The sequence below is a fragment of the Coturnix japonica genome, chromosome 3, assembly GCF_001577835.2.
Source record: "Coturnix japonica isolate 7356 chromosome 3, Coturnix japonica 2.1, whole genome shotgun sequence".
Taxonomy (NCBI): domain Eukaryota; kingdom Metazoa; phylum Chordata; class Aves; order Galliformes; family Phasianidae; genus Coturnix; species Coturnix japonica.
In genome coordinates this window covers 65,581,983-65,602,066 of record NC_029518.1, presented here as the reverse complement: position 1 = coordinate 65,602,066, position 20,084 = coordinate 65,581,983, and the positions used below count along the sequence as shown (strand labels likewise).

Sequence of the window (20,084 nt, the reverse complement as noted above, 5' to 3'; positions counted from 1 at the left end):
CCTAGGTCTAGTTTGTTGCAGTCTCTTAAAACCTGACATACTGATCAGGAGTTTACCCTAAGTAACTACGGTGTAATATATCAACTCTGGTCAGGGCTATCAGGTCTAATTTGATGGCAAGTCTGATGCAAGATCACAGGCAACCAGATCACAGGCAAAACTCCTGCCATGCCCAGGAACCAAACCCGCTAATCTGGTTTGATGAGGACAGAATAGAATTTGTGGACAGGATATGGGAGTCCTGTATCTGATGAGGCAGCCTATAAGGAAAACTACACCAAAGCCCTAGATTTAGAAAAATACACTTTTCCAAGTACTAGGAGCTGTCAAGTAAAATCAGACAGAATTAAAGATTTTGCTTTGGATTTTGAAAGTTGTTTTATTTATTTATTTTTCCCTTTTATTTCTTTTTTTTTTTTTTTTTTGTCACCTTGAGTGCAAGAAATGGTCTCAGGAACTCAAGAAATTTTTTTTTTTCATTGAAACTTTCTTGTTCTATAACAGACCCCAATCTTTAAACATTCTTGTTTGCTCTCATTTTATTCTACCCAGAAGGCTTGTTTTCCTCTTACTTTCAGCATTGTTTTTATAGTCAATAGTTTGAGCTGATAGGCTTCTTTCATACTAGCTATATATAAAGGAATACATATGTCAGACACTTGTGTGTAAACTTCTGCTTAAAAACCTAAATGCTCATTTGAATACTAAAATGCATAATTTGCATGCAGTACTGAGGGAGCTGTTCATATGAACGTTGTGTTGAAACTCAGTTTATCTCTAAAATGAGAAGGTATTTGAAGTCTTTAATCGCCAAGTTATGTAGTAAAAGAAATAATACAATCTCCATAAATTAATATATTAATTGAAACAGAAATTATATGCACGGGCTCTATGGTAAAGTAAGAATGAAGATAACAGTCTGTTTAGTCTAATTCATAAGATTTCTGTGCTTTTCTCCTAAAATTTGGGAAATCAAATTTTCCTTCCAGAATAGAATATTTTTAAGATTAAGACAGTGAAATCAGTACCAGAGGGGATTTTTATGTGCTTGCCATTTATTTGGTTCTGCTCTACCATCCAGTGTAGAATAATTCCTCCATGTCTTTTCTCCCTTTGTAAATTCACCAAGTGTATGTGGACCTCACAGATGCAGCTTTAATTGAAAGTAATGTCAGAAACACTGTTTTGATCTGTTTCCTTTCTTTTGACATTCTCTGTTTTTGGAATGTGTTGAGTCTGTACTACCATTCTCTGTTCAGAAATTCATCTGGAAATTTACATATTTTAAAGGCTTCTTGCTCTATAATACAGCAGAGCATAATAGTGCAAGCTACGCAGATACTGAGGTGTGAAAGAGAAATTTCCCAATTTCAGTCCTTAACTGAAATATAAAAACAATACTTCACCATCTGGGAATTAATATACAAGGCTTTATTCTGAATACGCTTGCTAGAGGGATAAAGTTCATATGATCCAACAGTAGATAGACTGTATCAGGATATTTAAATTTAAAAAAAAAAAAAAAAAAAAAAGTTGTTTTTGTAGATTCATTAATTTACAGCGCTGTCAGTGAAATGCACAGAATGTTCCACACTTTCTGAAACATACAAATACATGACATCTGAGTGAACCTCTAAATTTGCAGAAATCCAGTATATTTCATGCTATTCTGCAGGATGACAGCATCTGTCTCTGATGAAGTAGGTAATGCCTCTGATCCTGAAAGGTGTAAATTCCATGGGAAACAATACGCATCAAAGATGCTTAGCATTTTACTGTATTATACCTCAGTAGACGATTGAGGAGAATAGAGATTTTCACAAAACTTGTCCTTTGCTCTTATTCTCCAAACAAACAAAAACAAAAACAAAACAAAAACCAAAAAGCAAGAAAAATCTTGCTCTTGGACAAAGGGTTTTAGCTGTATACACTTTTTCATCAAAATAATTATGAAAACATGTACCGTTAAATTAAATTTAAAGGTGTGTACACAAATTCTATCATTTAAAGGTAGGTCAAATTTTGACAGTTCAGAACTATATGCAGTGGCAATGAGCACCTTTCACATTTAAATGGGACATTTATTCTACAATGAATCTACAATGGGAAGTATATGCAGTCCTTGGATTGTAATGACATCTTCTTATTTTTAGCTGAATTTATCCCTTGCACATACCCAAGATTTGCTAGCAGTTTAAAGCTCCAAATAGCCCAAACTGTGAAATAAAACATTTCTAATGTCTACTTGCTGTAGCACACCTGTGGGGATTAGATGAAAGAATAGAAAAGTGCTAAACATTAGCCAAAAATTGTTGTCTACATATGTGTGCATAAGTATGATTTTTCTATGTGCATGTGTTCAGAAAAAAACATAGGCACAGGGCTCAGCTCCTCCTTCCCATGGAAGCCTGAGGGCATGTTCACCATAGCATGATAGCACGTGCTAAATCTAAACTGTTAGCTTCCAGTAACAGTGTGATTCCATACTGTGGGAATCAGGATAGAGATGAAGATTTGAAACATAACCTGCATTCTGACCGAGCAACCTCCACTACAATGCAGAAGCAGCCTTGATCTCCATGATCTTGCTTCCAATTAGTATGCTATTAATGCCAATCTTTCTTTATTTCATTAAACTAGGGTGATGGGTGCAAAAAGGCAATTTTTACCAGTTACTGGGCTACTTGTCAAAATGCTTGTGTTGACAAAAATTATTTGAAAATCAAGTAGAAATAAGTAATTATTCAGATTGAAAAGCCCCGTTAGGCAAAGATAAATATTAATGTCTGAATGATTGTTTAGATGTTTTTCAAAATTAAAACTGTGAGTGTTGTATCCTGTAGTGATATGTTGAATTTGCAAATTTAAGCATACAGAACAAAACAAAAATTTTATTGAACAAAGTATGTTGCTCAATATGCACTTCTTTTTGTTTCCCATCTGGGGAGTAGAGGAACTCTAATGAATCTCCTTTGCCTAAAGTTATCTTCATTCACCAAGTTGAAAACCAAAAGAATGTAGGATATATGGATCATACATAGCAAAAGGAAACACTTTTGTTTTAAACACTGATGTTCCCACCTTTTGTCTTTTCCTCCAAGAGAGCACCAACAGCTGAGTTGATGAGTTGACTTCTTATTCTGGAAGTACGAGCTAAACCAAATCAGGTTTGTCGACTGTTTTCTAATTCCTGAGATGTTCTCGCTACTCCTGTGCCCCTGATCTGTGATGTCTTTTGTTTGCCCTTGAACAAAGCCTCTGCTCATATGAACCAACCTGCCATGCAACTAGACCACTAGAGGTCTGCCAAGAGAACAGTTGCCAATGCAAGAATCCCTCTAGTGCTGCATTTAGGGATGCACTCTTTTTCAGTGTTGCAAAAGGCTGTCAGCTCTGCATGAGTTCTAGATTAGAGTGGAACCCTGCATAAAGACATGGTATTGACCCTCATCAGCTAAACCACATTCCTGCATGTGTGAAGCTGTTCTCTTGCTGACCAGCACTATACTACTTGTGATAAACTTGCTTGTTTCATTTGTCAACTAGCAATTTTCAGTCTAGCATTAACACTGAGTGGCAGCATGTTCTTTCAATGCATCTTTAGGAATGGCTTTCTCAAGCCATATGTCAGAGAGTTGACAGTGAGATCCTGTCTTATATACGTTTTTAATTTTAAAATATGGAGATTTTAACTTTGGTGCTGTCGTAAGTCTCTGAGTGCAAGGTTGATAAACAGACCAACCACAGTATTTGTTTTAAACAGTCTATAATGATTTTGAATGCAACCTCTGTATGCTTTTGGATTTTCTGGTGGCTTACCTTCACATGGGCTTAGTTCAGCACCCCAATCCTCAGGTTCACTTTGCTCCACTTAGTTTGTGCTTTGTGTGTGTGTCTGCAAGCATGTGTAAGAGACAGAGAGAAAAGCACTGCAATGAAAGAAGACTTTTCTGTGCTTAGTGGGGAATGCAAACCAAGCAAGCTTTAGGGAATGCACAGACTCCATGAAGCCACATACATTTTCTACTCCCACCTTTTTTTACAGACAAGTGTTGTTTTTTTTTTTAATTTTTTATTATACTAGCAAAAGGAGAAATCTTGTAATAAAATCTCATCACTGTTTCTTCCCTGGCAAGTTTAGATGTTGTCACAGTGATATACTTTGTCATAGATTTATTATTAATTTATAGCATAATGTAGCTGAATAGAGTTATAACAGTTGTACTCTAACAAAGTTTTAATACTACACTGTGAAATTTTAACGTGAAGTAGAATTCTACAATGACAGACTGTTATTACCTACAAAGTTCCAATGACAAATCAGATGATTTACTGCTAGAAAATGCAACTAAACTGCATTTGTTATTAACTATACAGCTTTATTATTGTCTTTTTATTGTATTCATCATCTGGAAGTAATGTAAAACCAATATATGGCTGATCACGTAATGACCAATGGCATATTGTGTCTTGTTTAGTAGGTGGCTGTCCTCTTGTCTTATTTGGAAATATATAGTTTAACAAGATACTTGCCATCATTTTCTTAACAGGGATAATAAACAGAACAATTCTGCATAAAAGCTCATATCAGCCTCTTTCATGCCTTTTCTTTTCAGAAGGCTGCCTAAGGGTTTAAGCAATTTAGTTGTCTGACCCGCATCCTTTCTCTGCAGTCTGCAGTTCTTTTGTTTAACATTAGTATGTGAGCAAACAGCATTCAGAGCTGTGCAGAGCTTATCAGCCTGTGCTCAGTCGACCAGAACCCCATTCTGTGTATCTAAGAGGGGCCACGTTTAATGCTTCACAGTAGGAGCATCTGCAGTTTCCAAAAATGACTTGTTTATCAGATAAACTCTGTCCTTGCACTGACACATAGTGGCTCCTTAATATCATGCTCTCCTGTATGAGAACTGTGCAAAACAGGGTATGCACAATGAATAACAAGTGCACATAGTATGGTGACACAGGTACCCTGTAACACCATGCAGAGTTTCACCACATACACTCAGTAATTATGCTGGTAAACTTCCTCGTTACCTTCTGAAAATATTTTGGTTACTTGTTCTCAAGATATTTAGAGCATGTGTCAGTAAATGCTAATTAATTTACTTATTTTGCTTGGGATTTAATTAGAAGTAACATTAGGGCCTGACTTGCATGATACTGGCAGAAGGGCTCAGAGCAGCATCTGATGCTGAAGTCTGTGGTGCACCTGTAGGTGCAGAGCCTCTGAGGGTGCCTCTGGAACTTCTGCTTTGCTCTGACACCAAAGTGTAACAGAAGTATACAACTCTGTAATGCAGCTTTAGGAAACAGTTTAAAAATTTTTAGTTTAAAACAATTAAAAGAGGCATCTTAGTGTTAGCTTAGTGTTTGAGGCTCAAGATCCAGTGAGAATGAAATGATGTGAGCTCTTTCTAGGCAAGGGCAGCTTGTCTTTCATATTCTTCATCAGTCTGAATGAAACAAATCTTAAAAGACAAACTGCTTTTGCAAGATTTCAATACTGCTTTACAGCCTTCTCTAAAAATGTTTGTTGAAAAATCTATTTGACTCACAAGAGGAAGTGTAGGTAGGTGGGGCAAGAACCACAGGTTTGGTTCCAAACAAATGCTGCCCCCCAAAATTCAGATAAACTTCTATTCTAAAATGAAAGCCTTGAATAATTATAATGATTTCATTCTGTGAAACTGATAATATATTGCAAATGGCAATGGCCCAGAAGGAGTCTGATAAAATTAATAGTTTTCAGTCTAAAGATGAGAATACAGAGAATCAGTCATCTGCCAAACTTTCTATACACACAATGTCTCAGTGCTGAAACAATGTGCTGGGAACAGAGACTCACACCAGGCTTTCACCTTCTTGTCCCTCCCCCACTCCCATCAGTATATGCTGACTGGTCAACTAGTCAGAGAAAAATTGTTAATGAGGGTTAAATGGGCATTATCTACTAAATGTCATTCGAGGATCAAGGCATCGGTGCTTTATTTTGAATGATGCCCATATTTTTTCTCTCCTTTATTTTTCCACCTTCTCCCTCCCCCACCTGAAAGGAAATATCCAGTGGATGCCTGGCAGCATCCTCTGATTGCTTGCTGTTTTCCTGACACTAAATCTACTGTGTCATATTCCTTGCATGGGCTGCAGATTTTGGCCTTTTCACCTGCTGTTTTGGTTGGCTTTAGCTGCAAAGAAAAGAGTATGAAAAGGAGAGGGGAGGGAGGGAAGTTGGGAATGCTAGAGCTAAAAAAAAAAAAAAAAGGCAAATGTTTTTAGCGCCTTCATCTAGACATGTGTCCCCTCACTCTGTGACATGGCTGCTCCAATGTTGCCATGGTGAGGATTTCTAATCATCCCTACACATGACAGGCTCCTATTTGTCTGCACTCCCTTGGGTGTAAATTTCTAGGCTTAAAAAAAAATATCCATGTGAGCATATCATCCACCGTGCAGATGTTTCACTGCTTTAGAATATCAGGCAGCTGCTTGTGCCACCGTCGACAGCTAATTGGAGACTGCATCGCAGGAACAGAGGCGTAATTATGGCATAAATACACATCCTCTGGTGCATCATTGTATCTCTATTAACAGAAAATTTTAAACAGTGTTCAGAGTGTAATTAGTGTAGTTGATAAAGTTGTAAAACATGTAAATAAGGGAAATAGCAGGTACGTGGCCAATCCACTACCCAGCACTAGGGGATGCAGATTATTGCCTATTTAGAAATAATTAGCAAAGCTGCATTAGCAAAGCCTGTGTCCAACAGAAGCAATGCAAACATTTATTCTGGTAACAGCTCTTTCTGTGCTAGCCATGAAAATCTACTAATATTGGTAATTTAGCCCTCATTACCAGAGGATAAAGCATGAAAAGAGCTCAGACATGAAATATGACAAGTAATATTAATTTTTATTCCAGAGGAAAGGATGCTTTCTTGGGTTGCATGCTGATTTCTCGACGGGGTCTCGGCAGTGTGTGAGTGAGCTGGTGGTGCAGGATGCAGCTCAGGCACGGGCTCCCTGCTGGAGGTGGCCTCACAACGGGCACCGATGGGACGCACTGCAGCCAGTGCCCTGCACAACGCGGGTCACAGCTCAGTGTGGGCACTCTGGTGCCGAACCCCCCCCTCTACTGCAGTTTGTGCCTTTCATTTGGGCTGCATCCTCTCCACCCGTCAGAGGTTTTGCCAGATCTGCCCCCAGCTGTCCTCCCCCGAACAAGCAGCTGTGCCAGAGAAGCAATGCTCCGATATGGAGCGTGCGTGGCTGCTCTTCAGTTGTGCTCTGGATGAGAAATGATGGCTGTACCCTCACTGTTTATGTTTAGGTGACGTTACTTGAACATTACTCTGTGACCATAAAAATGAACGCTAAAATTTGGACTCTGCTTTAAAGCTGTATTTTCTGATGAAGAGAAACGTGAAAGCCAGGCTGACACATGCAGCATAGATCATTTAAAAAAAAAAAAAAAAAAGAAAGAAAGAAAAGAAAAAAAAGAAGGTGGCATTTTATTGCAACATCTCTGATTTCTTCTTTTTTTCTTTCTAGTGGGTGAAGCAGCAGAATGAATAAAAACTCCGGTTTCCAGTGTCAGCTAAGTTCTGCTGCATCCTTAATAAGCAAGCACGTGTGTGTTTACGAGAGAGAGGGGAAAGGGGGAATGGGAGAATTCTGCTTGACAAGTGCCAGTGTTTTAAAGAGAAGTCTGAGAAAGATGTTATCTCTGGCTCAGGCAAATAAATTTCCCCACTTAGCCAGTGTTTCCTCAGCATTTTCAGAATTCAGCTCTCACCACAGACTGTATAAAATCCTGCCAAATAAGGTCTGAATTTTATGTAATACAATGCTTGAAAAAGACAGAAAGAAAGAAAAGAGGGAAGAGGTAGACGTGAAAAGAAGCTGGACAAGCTACTCTCAGAAGTATTAAAATGTAGAATAAGCTTTAGAGCTGTAGCAGGTGGAAAAGCCTTTTACAGATCCAAGGCAAACACTGCGTATATTTTATCACCTGTGATGACGTGAAAATTGTGAAAACACCAAACTTGTTGGTTGAAGCTGGCTTTTGTCTACACTTTGGTGGAGGTTTAGTACTCAGTCCACCACTCTGTATAGATGAAAAAACAGCCCCACAGAGGGAACCTCAGTCAGTCTTCTGCCTGTGTTAGAGCTGAAAGCACACAAAAACTCAGACAATGCCCACTAATCTGATCTAATGTGAGCATCCCATTGAGCTCTAGCATTACAATTTTTATAGCCTTGACACATCTTTTCTGCACTTAAAATTTATGTAGCTAAATGCATTTGTGCCTTTGTTTGGCATGCAGTAAGCGTATAGTTTACTCATATATATACTTCATGGATAAACTGTGTGCGTGTGCTCAGGCCTCACAGTTGGATGCCCCCATACTGATCCAATCCCGCAGGGCTCAGCGAGGCCATGCCTGCAGAATGCCTTGAGAAGAGTTGAGGTGGCTTCTGCTGCTTTTCATGATGCCCATGATGCCATCACTGTGTGTCTGTGTGAATCCTGTATCTGTAGGTCCATATGCATATATAGATGTTCCAGTATTTATACATAGATAAGTGTACATGCGCAGACAGTTACTTGGATACACGTACCTGTACCTGCATGTGGTTATTTATGTTTTAAAACAGTAGATTTCCTTCATAGTGTGATGGATTAGGAAATTCTGTCATGTAATCTGCATGTAAATGTATATTCTTATATGTGTGTAGAATGAATGCATTTGTCATAAATATATCACGCAAGTTAAATAGACATTTTTAATCTCTATGCTTAGTTAATATTTTTGAAAAAAAATAATATTCAAGCACTTCCAAACCAGCACCACCCCGCAACCCCCCCAATTTCATCCCCATTTTTTATCCACATGTATTGCTTGGATATATTTTCCAGGGTCACATACCATGCAGAGTCCTTTGGACTGCCTTCAGAGATAACTTAATTGTTGCCCATCCATTTGAAAGTGGGAAAATATTGCTGTTCTGCATCAGGAGCAGCCATCTCTTTTCCCACTTTCCCTTCAAATTACATAAGTAAAGTGGACATTGTTGGCAAGACCAAACGAGTTACACTATTGCAGCAGATCAGGAGGAGGGGCTGAAAACTGATGGTGTGGGGAGATGGACAGAGTTAGGTTTCTGCAAGTAAATACACACAAGGGGCTTAGAATGGTTTTAAGCAGATTAAAAGTAGTGTTGTTACAGGGTGACAGGGTCATTGCTCATTCTTTAGTATAGAAAATGACCTGACAGGTCTTATGTAGCTGGAAGTGATTTCAGTGTTTTCTGGTTGTTGGTTTTTTGGGTTTTGTTGTTGTTTGTTTGTTTGTTTGTTTGTTTTTAATTTCAATTTAAAAACTCATGTGCTATTGTTTGATGCAAATAAAATGGTTTGAATGTTCTGGTGACCTTTCTAATGAACAGAATATTATTACATCAGTTTGAAACACAAATATTAATATACAGATTTTGAATAAATCACTTTAAAATCACATTTAATATAGTTCCTATGGGCCAAATTGAGTCTTGTGTAAATTAGTTTAGGCCCATTAATGTTAATGTGAGTTGTTATCTATCACAGTGGTCTAGTATGCAGAATGAAGGCTAGCATATGTGGCATTTCTTTTGTGCTGAGCAGTGCATGTTTTATGACAGAACTCTTCATATTAATCCATTTTTATCTTTGAAGGCACATATCCCACAGCAATTCTGTGGTTTTCAACTGAGCAATAGCAAGGGTATTCATCACAGTCCATTTCTTGCTCTTTACATTGTAGGGGATACCAGAAGCTACTGAATTAGGGGTACAAGGTAGCTGACACTGTTTAAACAAGTCTACAATGGTGTTTATCCAAAGCCCATCGAGTTGAGAGACATTACATTTCATTAAGGAAATAGTAGTAGAAACGGGAGTGAATGGGAAAAGCAATGCAAGAAAAAGTAGTCCTAACTATTCACCCTTCATTTTCCTGTGTTTTTCTGTGTTGTTCACTCTGGGTCAATATTGAAAAACAACATCCTAGACATGTCGCATCTTAAAAATAAAGAGGATAATGTGCTGAAACGTATGATTTTTTTTTTTTTTCTTTCCAGCTATTTGACTTCTCTCAGTTCTTTCTGAGCAAATAATCCTACATGTATTTTCAAGGGGATAAAGCACATTAAGGTAGTGAATGAGCAGCAAGAGGAGCTGCTTTGGCTCACAGGAGCTATCTTCCTATTAACAAACATTGTAGTCTAGTAAGAACAGATGTCTAGAGTGAAACTGTTGATGCTGAAGACTCAACCTCCTCAGAGTATGTACTTGGAAGATTTTACATGAGCTAGTTGTCACCTGGTGTTATGAACAGGACATCCAGAATGATCTGGAACAGATAGATGTGTGCTACCTGATTACTTTGATTGGAAGGAAAAGCAGCACAGATGCTAGTAGACCCTTCCATTATGCAAATCAAAACACAGTTTTAAGAGACTCAATTCAGAAATACATTAAGAACCGAGCCATTACTACGTGTGTGCCCTGTGTCTGGAAGTGTCTGCTTGCTGTTTGGCTCTAATACATTCAGCTGTGTTCTTTCAACTGTTTGTGCTTGGCTATCCTAGCTTGGGTAAGTGAGATCACATGTACAGTTGTGGGAGGAATGGAAGCCAATCATGATACTGAATAGAAGATTTTATGTCTGCCATGGTTTTATCTTGGTTTCCAAATATGCAAAATAAGGAAAAAGCAGTAAAATCTGCATAAACAGGAGTGAAGTTTTTCTGAAATAATACCAGGAAGAATACCTTTCCTTCATGCTATATATATTTAGGGATACTCAGTAAAAATTGAACACTGCAAACAAAAACTTTGTAAAAGATTAATCCTAATTTCCTTCACTAAGAAGAACTTTGTTCATTCTGGATAAGTAGCATTCCACCTGGGAGAAACAGAGCACTGAAGTACTCGACTGTAGCAGCAAGGTCAGTGGTTTGGTCATGCACAGGCACAGGAGCATTTGTTACTGTTGATTAAAATAGTAAGTTCCTCCCACATTGACAAGCTTGCTTGCTAGCATAGACAACATCAATATTAATTTTGTAAATGTTTATCTCATGTAATGTATATGATTAAGAGTTGTTTGGATGTTTTGTGCTGATTAAACCAAGACCTTTCTATGCTGACAGTCCTGTGGCACTGAAATACGATGAGAAAAACAATACGTGCCAACAGTAGGGGAACACAGGTGAACACCATAGATACTTTCTCTAGGATGATAATATTGTTGCTACTGATGGACTGGTTTATGATAATAAATCAGAGTTATCAAATATCGCTCGTATGATTTCACTTATGAAGTCCATAAGTGAAATGAAACTTATGACATCCCTGGAATAATCTTTTTTTTAAGTTGCAGTTTCTGTATGGTGCTGGATGTTTCCCCCTTGTCAGGTAACATTAAAACTGCACTTTTGAGCTTACATGACAAATGCTGTGAAAAGCTCACTTTCAGTCAAGTCTTATTTCACGCTGAAAATAGCATAGGGAATTCACAGGTTCTTCAAAATATTAGCTCTTTTTAGGTATCTTGGAAAGTGGAAACTACAGTTGTTGGATCAGACTCACTCTTAGTAAAAATGATCATTGAAACTGATGAGAACTGACCTCAATTTCATGGCACTGTCATTAGCCTCTGGTAATCTAGAGATGTGAAAGGATTTGGGAGGTGGGAATTATCTCCTGGTTTTATATATTTCAAAGTGACGCAGTATGCACGAGTTAGTAACCAAGAATAACATTTTTCTACTTTTCTGCTAAAATGGTATCTAACATAAATTAATTTTACTTACCCTTTTTGCCAAACAAGTCATAAGGAATTGGGGGATTGGGCTCAGTGATCTCTAGAGGACCCTTCCCACCCCTGTAATTCTGTGACTCTGTAATTCTGTGACTTGTAACTGACAGCCATGATGAAGACTAAATATTAGCTGTTTTTGAGTGTACACTAATGTTTTGCTTTTCAAGTGAATTAATACCATAAAACAATACTTTGAATTTTTAAGTCATTTCTTGAAAACAAATAAGTTATTCCAGTTGTGGGCAAACTATGAAGTAGTCACTGCACACGCCTGAAATGAGATTTAGGGGTTCTTCTCCTAAGTTTGGCTTGTGGTCTAGACTTTATTCATTTGTATACTCTACTCTTCTCAGATATTTAATATTAGACAAAAAAATATTGAAATTCTTAAACATGAAGTCCAAATATGACTGCAAATCCATTCTTACTCTTCTTATTATTAAGGTTTCACAAAATGAATTACGACTTCATTTTGGAGATTTTATTTACATTGATCTTGTTTTTTTTAGTAGGTTCTTATAATCAGCTGTACCATCTATTCTGCATGGAGCTTTCGAAAAATAGCTGATGGATTTATTAATCTTGCTAGTTACTATACATGTCTATTTTTATTTGCCCCAATTTTGCATATAAAAACAGCATATACGAGTGTGTGTTTGTGTGTGTAATTTTCTTCACTAAAGTGGACAAACTTCCATGCACTATGGGATTATGGGTAAAATGGAAGAAAAACACAGGTAACATCTCTAGCAATTGCAATTATGACCATCTGCAAGTGTGACCACACATGATGTATATATGGATTAATGAATTGAAATTCACCAAACTACTGATCTTTGCCAGCTGCAAGAGCTCCCACCTACAACCCGTTCAACCCAGTGCCACGTGAGTCTCCCTTTTGCAGGCTCTGGCTATTTAGTTCTTTTGGAAGAGCTTTCTGAGAGACAGGGCTGATTCTAGGATTACATCTGCCTTTCTATGGCCCATTGCAAGAGCACTGCAACAGAACCTCTAAAGTTGGTGGAGTAAAATAAATATATATTTTTATAACAGGTTTTTGTGTTTACTATTCAGGGCGTTTCCACTGGAGAGTTCATATCAAACTTCGCCTGTAAAGAATTCAGCCTTGTCTGACATTATAGCAGCTCTGCTTTCAGGAAATCTGTGCTGCGAGTGCTCACAAAGGCAAGCGTGTTGCACCAGATGGTCTTTTCCCATTCCTGAATGTTTTCATGGTTTTAAATACTATCAGAACTAAAACCCTCTTATCAGCCACCAAAGGGACCGGTATAATTTTGATCATTATAACAGGTAGTCACATAATATAGCATAACTAATGGAAGGAAACTTTCAAAAAGACCGAAATTTTACTGGATGTTAGGACAGGTGATTAAGGATAGCTTGTGTGTGTTAGTGCAGGTTCCACTGTAATAATAATCCAACTGCTATATGGTCCCTTTCATCTAAGGGATCCTAGAGCACTATGCAAACCTAGCAAATTGGTATGAAAAACTATGGCAATCACTTCATGCATGCCTGGAGTGAAACGCAGCAGCTGTTTGACAGCATACAGTAATATCCCCAAACTGTTTAGAGCAGGCAGAGATGAACACTAAGAAACTGAAGACAGATTTTTCAAAACTGGGTGTATTAAGGTTAGCTGCTAACATACCTTTCTTGCAGCTAAATCCCATAAGGTGGGCCTGGCTTTCCCAGGTGAAGAGGGCTGGCATCTATCCTGAAATCCATAAGAGCTGCAGGAACATCAATTTTCAAGAAAAATAAATAAATAAATAAATAAATAAGATGAAGATATCCTGAAATCCTGATCTGAACACTATTAGTAACCTATGACAGAACATAATATCCTTTAAAAGACAATCCATATAACACAATCCTGGAATTGCAATCTTCATGTGAAGTAAATTTCCTCTTTTATGTCTCTGTGAAGCTCTTATTAACACTAAAAAAAATCTCCATGGAACACAGGAAATCTCCATGAGGCTGCCACTTTAAAGGAATGATGATGATGGACAAGAAAAGCATTGTTTTCCTTGGATCAAATAATGGAGAGAAGAATAAAAACTTTTTGTTTGATAGTTTGGCTAACGTGCAACACAGCATGAGAGAACAAAGCGGAGTGTTTGCTATTTATCCTTACTAGAAGTGGCTGTCGTTACCCAGCAAGTCCTATGATTACAGTGTGCATCCAGTTTCCAGAACAATTGTTCTGGAGTCTCTGGTCTTACTTGAACCAATAGTCTCCAGTATCCCAATAAAACAGCACAGCTGGAGGGATAGGTTGATTTCTCTCTATTGATGGCATTCTCCTGACTCACAGAAGGAGAATAATTACATTTATTCTATCAATCAGGGAAAGGAACTGCTTCAACTAGATCAGAGACTTCTATCACAGTATTCCCTTCCATTAAAATGTTTTGTAAGACTAACCATCATTTCCAAGATTGTCACTAAAAGCACCTAAAAGCTAAGCATATTGGAAGAGTCACATAAAACTTTTCAATTTGAAATATTTTTGTCTAGTTAATATTTCCTTTCTTTCTTTCTTTTTTTTTTTTTTCAATGTTCTGTCATTTCTGTTGCAGCAGAAAAATTTTATCAGTTCAGCCTATAATCAAGAGTAATTCCAATTGCTTCAGCTTCCCTCACCATTGAAAATGGCTGCACAAAAGGAAGTTCATCTGGATCTAAATGTCAAAGGCTTGACTGTCAGCTGAAATAAGCTGCCCTTCAGTGGTTCTCCTCCCCCTTACTGGGAAGTTGTCTCAGCATACACAGCAGTGAGCACAGTTCTGTTCTCTGCTTCCCATGCAAGCAGACTCTATCTTCATGAGAACAAATATCTTGAGTTCTGCCCACCCTCTTTTCTTCAATTCCAGTCTGCTTTTGTTTCTTTAGGAACAATAAAAAACTGTGCAGACAAAACTACTTCTTTATGTTCTGAGCTCCTTTAAATCTCTGTTCCCAAAAGCTTAGAAAGAAGGTGAGCACCTGAAGCTCACTCTATAACATCTACTAGGTTCTTGGAGACTTCAGTGAAACACAGTTCTCATTCTTACTGCCTGTCCAAGTAAGGATGGAAGGAATGCTTTCTGTATTCCAGGGTTGGTGCCTGAGCTAAAGGGATAACTGAAGCTGCCAGCCATGCACGCAGAAGGACACATGGCCAGGGTCCAGCTGGTGCATTCATCTGAAGTCCGAGCTCATTTGAGGATGGGAGGATGCACACAAAAGAGTACGAGTCTGGTGTGTGGTGGGAGAAAGAGAATGTGCTGGAATGCCCAGAGCTGTTCATCATAAAGTTTAGTTGTCTCTGTCTGACTGATGGTAACTAAGGGACAGAGCTAATCTGAAAAGTGCATTGGTGTGTGCCTTGAAAAATACACTGCAATGAAGGAGTGTATTTATCAGTATATTATTCACTGTTCACCCTACATTTGATCCGAGTCCAGCGTAAACTCTGAGATGATCTAACTAATAAAAATCTGATTATAATTAGTCCAGAATTAGTGAAATAGTTACAAAGCAGGGGAGCAGTTATCAGTCTGGTCTACTGATTTATCTTCCAGCAAAATCAATTCTGTGTTCTTCTTATTAACAAAATGTTCACTTGTAATCAACAATAACTAATGTCAGTAATACAGTGCTTGAAAGAATATTTTACTGGAAAAAATGAGGGTAAACATTAGAAATGCTGCATTTTGATATAAATAAAATGTTCCCTTAATAATTGATTAGTGGATGATGAGAGAAATGAACCTTACACATTAAATTCTTTGGCTGACAGAGCAGATAGGTTCACTACTATGAATTTATCCTGTATCACTTAATATTTTCAGCCAGTTAATGTGGAATTTTCTGTGTGCAAAAAGAGTTAACGATCTTTAACAAAGCATTTTAACACAGTATTTAAAGGCAAAGGAAAACAACAATAGTATAATGAAATGTATTTTTACATGCATGTCTCAGTTCAGCTTTTTGTAAAATTTCAAATACATAGTGCCATCCGAAGTACTGTAAAATATTTTATCAGGGACATGCTTTAGCAAACATTTTGTCACCCAGAGCTACAGCTGTAATTCTTAGAGAATATTAACACACCAGCTCTATTCTCAAGCCTGGGAGAGTGTCATCCTGACCTCTGTTTACTACTATTAAACATAGAAGATTTACTTTGAAGCATTCATTTAAGGAGGTGAGTTATTATTCCTTTGCTTGACCTTAGCCTATGGCAAATATATCATGAGGTTCCATAAGACCATCATGAACAAGATCATTGGTTTGCCAAAACATAAAAACAATACTAGGTTCATTTAAAAACCGACGACATGCATTATTGCTTATACACTCATCGCCTGCCAGCTAAATTATTGTCTATACATGCTGAAAAAAAAAAAAGAGATATACTTAAAACTTTTCATCGTATATACGGTAATGCCTAGTACAACTACCTTGAAATGAATCTTGATGTTGAAGTTAACGTTATGTGAGCTATTTCTTATATTTATTACTGGGAAAACATTATTTTTAAAAGCATATGAAAAAATAGTTTTCAAGCTGTTTCCTTAATGAACTGGAAATAGTAACCCTGTCAAATGTAATAAAAAAATAGTGTTATAAGCCTATGGCATCTATTTATTACTGGAGAACAAAAGCCTTCATCCATTTCCTTTAGAGAATGACATTTTTGTAATTCGCTGCCCATTTCATTTGTTCTAAAAGGACTTCGTAGGTTGACAAATATCCCACAGAAATGGCTTCTGATGCTTGATAGGATAATGCACAGCCCCTTAGGACAAGGGCAAAGGCAGCAAACTTATCATCCTTTAGTTTAGCTTAGCATGGGTCAGTAACAGAGCCAGGGGTGACAGAAGATGTTAAAGTGTGGGAAGCAAGAACTAAGAGCTGTAGGAGGGTAGTTTTTATAGTTTATCCTTTCTTTCACCATGACGCTGCAGAGACAGCTTGAATCACATTGTTGATTTGGTTCACTGCACGCCACACTAACTGCTCCAGTAGGAGGAAAAAAAAACACTTACGGGTCATTTTCTCCAATAGTGTGTGACATTTTAGCACTTATTCTATAGGAGGAAGAAACACATGTTTAATATTTTAGCTTGAAGTTCATATTTTAAAGATGCATTAACACACTTGGAGATCTGATGTGATAATTCCTAAGATTATTGTAGTTCTAGCAATGTGAGGATTTTAGTGGAGAAAATGTTCTGTCTGTTTAATTGTCCTCTATATTTTGTTCCAAATCTTTTCTCTAGCAAGGCCGAGTAAGAATGAGCATTTGGCTCCTGTGGAGTGCACATTTTAACAACAAACTAGACTTTAAAACCGCGATGATGGCTTTCATTCATCAAGGGCTGAAAACCATTTTAGAAGTGTCATTTCAGAAACGTGTTTAACTGAGTTAGGTCTTCCTCAGAAGTAAATGATTACTCTTCAGTCATAGATCTTATAAACTTTGGGGCTGATCTAGTTTTTCTGCTAAAGCCAACTGGAATGATTGAATATAATGAGCAAATGCTTGTCCTCCTTCTAAAATCTGTGACCAGCCTTGTACTAACCGGCCCAGACATCTCTGTGAAAGGTTATACTGCTGTCAGGTTCCTTAGTTGCTATTACGTATACTGGAGTAATAAGCAAAAGTCTTATTATAGGTTCCTGATTTTAAATAAATAAATAAACAAAAAAGGATTGCCACAAACTGCATGCAATTAAACTTTTGCTCATAAGGAAGAAATCATATACCCATAAATCAGTTCTAATTTTTTGGATGAAGATGTATGCAATTATAAAGTACTATGAATGCAAGTGACCTCTCTGATTAACAAAATCTTGTGCTTTGATTTTTGGACACTAGAATAAAAATGGTCTCAGCCAGTTTCACAGTTCAAATATACTTTGCTTGAACTGATGAACATCTGCCTAGGATGCAAACTCACACCAAAGTACCTAAAGCTTGTCCAGGGAAAATGGGATTTGAGATGTTCTAAAAAAGTATGTCCTGATTTACTGTGTTTTATGTTTGTAAGCACCAGGAACATCTCTGATAACACCTGTAAACTTATTCTAAACATATGAAAGCTTATAATAGCTTCTCTTCTAGATTTGTCTCTAAAAGATCATTTGTGCTAAAGAGAATAAATTTTGATAAATTTTGCACTGATGGAGTCGCAAACTGGTCTGTGATCATTTCTGCAGAACATTCTTTGATATACAGCAAAATTGAGCAATTCACACTGCAGTGTTTGGACTAAGGACTTCGTACAACTGCAATAAAATTTTCCTACAAATAATGTAGTATTTTTATATTTCTGTTGCTCATTCTTCACATGTTACCCAGAGAGTACAGCCTGCAAATGTTCCTTGCCTGCACCAGACACGCCCACTACATATCAATTACAGAAGCTGTCTCTGCTGCAATAGCAGTTCTGGTTGGATCAGACTTGTTTTACAAAGAAAGAGGAATAATTTGTTGGTGTAATGTATGATCTGAATTAATGTAATTTTAAGAATCAAATTATCCTGATGTGAGAGCCCCTATAGGGACTGATACAGTGGAGAAGGACTGAAAGTTTTGACATGGTTTAATGAGCTGTATGCTAACTCCACCTGAGTAATTAACAGTCTTGACAGTCCTTTTGAACAGAGATATTCTCTGTAAGGATGTTTAATGCTTCGAGTATCAGCAGTGCAAAAGCCAGGACAGAGGCATATCTGACTGGGGATTTTTTGTCAGAGTAGTTTTACCTATGTATCTTTTTTTCTCTTATTAGTCATTAAGGCCAGTATTTCAGAAGCAGTACTTTATTTTTCCATACTGTCATTTCTGAATGCCCAGTTTCTTGCAAACTGTAGAGACATCACATTCCTGTTCCTTAAAAATGAAAATATGAATGCAAAGTGGCCCCATCCAACACATCAACGTGCAAATGCTCTTCTGCATGTAAAAGATAAAAGATTCTGTGGTAAGCAATTTCAATGCAGTCTTTGTTGTAATTGTTAATATCTGCTAGCATGTATATCATCTTATAACTTGTTCTTTTAGAATTAGAAAAATTGTTTTTTTCCAGGAAAAAAAGAGATGATAATATGATTAAATACAGAGGCCACATCACTATTACATTCTTTTCTTAACCCAAGCAGTACTCTGAAATAACAGCAGAAGTATTCTATGGAGGTTTGCAATGAATATTAATCTTTGGAAAGACCACTAACAACAGACTAATGTCATATCCTCACTCCCTCAAAATTCCAATCTTTCAGGTAGCAAATCCCTGACCACTTCTTCTCTATGCCAGGAGAAGAAGTGATGAAAGTGACGAACACTGAGAGGAGCCTTTATATTTTTTTCTATATTTCCTCTCTTATTTTTCACTTTGCTGTAATTTTTGTGAACTAAAATTCTTGATCTTGTATTTATATATCATGCAAATCTGTACATGTTGATGGCTGTAACTTTTCTGCTTAACAGATTTTACTCCTCACTATGCCTGTCACTGGTTTGAGCAATCTGTGTGTAATTGATTTCTTTAGTAAAACAGATAACATTTGTTTAAAGCTCCTCTGATGGCTTTACAACCTCGACATTAGCAACAGCACTTCCATTTCCACTGGCATTCTAGCAAAACATAATTATTATATTTCCACCTCAGACAAAATGATGAAAAAGTGAGTGGAGAGAGTCAGCACTGCTTTCTCTCCAAGTTCAGTGCTGCAGAGGTGTCAGATAGTTCAGCCCTTACTGTGGTCACATGAAATCACTGCTAAAGCTGTCCCTTGCTCTGGCCCTGCACCAGGAATTTTTCTTTTCAGTGATTTAATACTGGAACTGACGATATTTCTGACTTAGGAATAAATAAACCTTTTATTTTCTTGCAGGTAAATTGGCTTACTTTTAACATCAGCAGAAACTTGTCCCTAAACATAAGTAGGTAGACAGATGGATGGATAGATAGATAGATAGATAGATAGATAGATAGATAGATAGATAGATAGATAGATAGATAGATAGATGATAGATANGATAGATAGATAGATAGATAGATAGATAGATAGATAGATAGATAGATAGATAGGGCAGTATTTTTGTTGCATGCTGTTAGATTATGACTTTTCCACTTTAGATAATTAAAACAAAACAAAATATAAAACCATCCCTCAGGAAAAAATGTTTTTGCCTGGGGAG

General features: G+C 37.3%; 1 long non-coding RNA gene across 4 annotated transcripts in view; it reads left to right on the top strand.

Annotated features, from left to right (window-relative positions):
* Positions 1-20,084, top strand: part of LOC107311917 — a 97,922-nt gene that overhangs the window by 16,682 nt on the left and 61,156 nt on the right. For 3 of the 4 annotated variants that reach the window (XR_004306712.1, XR_001554297.2, XR_004306713.1), the window contains one exon: positions 3,102-3,167. The exons of the other annotated variant lie outside the window; for it this stretch is intronic. This is a non-coding gene — a long non-coding RNA (uncharacterized LOC107311917). The remainder of the gene's footprint in view (positions 1-3,101; positions 3,168-20,084) is intronic. 4 annotated transcript variants of the gene reach the window in all.